The sequence below is a fragment of the Sinocyclocheilus anshuiensis genome, unplaced genomic scaffold (assembly GCF_001515605.1).
Source record: "Sinocyclocheilus anshuiensis isolate Anshui unplaced genomic scaffold, SAMN03320099.WGS_v1.1 scaffold165, whole genome shotgun sequence".
NCBI lineage: Eukaryota > Metazoa > Chordata > Actinopteri > Cypriniformes > Cyprinidae > Sinocyclocheilus > Sinocyclocheilus anshuiensis.
In genome coordinates this window covers 344,657-346,293 of record NW_015540851.1, presented here as the reverse complement: position 1 = coordinate 346,293, position 1,637 = coordinate 344,657, and the positions used below count along the sequence as shown (strand labels likewise).

Here is a 1,637-nt window from a genome sequence, read left to right as displayed (position 1 = left end):
ATACAGGGAAATATGTGTGTGTGTGTGTGTGTGTGTGTGTGTGTGTGTGTGTGTGTTTGTTTGTTTATTTATTTATACAACCACCATTCAATAGTTTTGGGTCGGTATAAGATTTTTTTTAAGTCTCTTAGCCTCACCAAGGATGCATTTATTTGATAAAAAATACAGTAAAAAAACAGTATAATTGTGTCATTTTATTACAGTTTAAAATATTTAATATAATATAAAAAAAATATTATTGTAAATGTTGAAAAGTGAGTGTGCTGCTTAATATTTTTGCAGAAAATATGATAATTTTCCAGGATGAATAAAAGTTAATCTATTTGAAATATAAATATTTTGTAACATTATAAATGTCTTTACGGTCACATTATATATTTAATGCATCCTTGCTGAATCAAAATATTAATTTCATTTAAAAACAAAAAAACTTAAACGTTTGAACACATACACAGTATGCTGGATATTTATTTTACAGTTTTACAAATTGTATGTACTTATATGTGCATTTTGAAATACTGTATGTACATTTCTTTCTTTTTAGCTGTCAATCCTGAGATTCCCAGGGAAATATCTCGAAACGGTAAGGGACAATTGCATAGATGGCAGAACGATTCTCTTCAGCGACCCCAAAGACCTCAGGCAAGTCCTGCAAATGACTCTGGGTGAATGGACGTCTTTTAAAATTAATTTCCTCGGGATCATACCTTCTAGTCAGCCAGCTAAGGCAAAAACTCTTCCAAACGCCACAAACCCGAGTGGTCATATGCCTGGCAATAGCCAGTAAGCAGTATAACTGACCTTGAGGTTTGCATCACTGCATTTTTTCCTCCTGTGCATGCTTTCAATGGACTAAGAATGTTTCAGGAAACAATACTGCATTCCTACAAAATATCATTCCTTTACAGCAAGGCTGTAAATGGACACCAGCAAATCAGACTACTCAACAAATGATGACACTTAAAAATGGAGCTTTGCTGTGCAGAAAACTTTCAGTCTTCAAACAGATCAAATTTGTAGCAAACATTATTTACAATGGGAATAAGAAGGTTTGTTTCTTTTAACCATTAAGCGGCTTTTCCCAATGATTCTAAACAAAATAACCTACTGATTGTCATTTCTGCATGAATAAAAATAATAAAGGAAGCAGCATTTTCTGCAATGTGGAGCATACAGGGTAACGTCTAGGTTACTTGTGTAACCCTCGTTCCCTGAAGGAGGGAACGGAGACGTTACGTCAGTCGTGACTGACGAATTGGGATCTCGCCCGAGAGCCCAATCACCTTCGAGTGTTAACTAAACAAGCCAATGACAGTTGGCGTGCGTGTTTCGCCACGCGCACCCCGCCCCGCAGCGCGGGTATAAAAGGAGAGCGCGTGCAAATGCACATCAGTTTTTCGCTGAGGAGCCGAGACTATGTGCCCCGGCCGTACAGCGGTGGTACAGCAACGGTGGCGACGGAACGTAACGTCTCCGTTCCCTCCTTCAGGGAACGAGGGTTACACAAGTAACCTAGACGTTCCCTTTCAGTCAGTCACGTTCGACGTTACGTCAGTCGTGACTGACGAATTGGGATCCGTATGGAAAACGCCACTATTGCTGACCCCCTCCAGTGCCCTGCGGAAGCCGGCAAGTCC

At 39.5% G+C, this 1,637-nt stretch overlaps 1 pseudogene; it reads left to right on the top strand.

Annotated features, from left to right (window-relative positions):
* The window catches only part of LOC107687753 (NTPase KAP family P-loop domain-containing protein 1-like), a 7,119-nt pseudogene that overhangs the window by 2,875 nt on the left and 2,607 nt on the right, over positions 1–1,637 (top strand).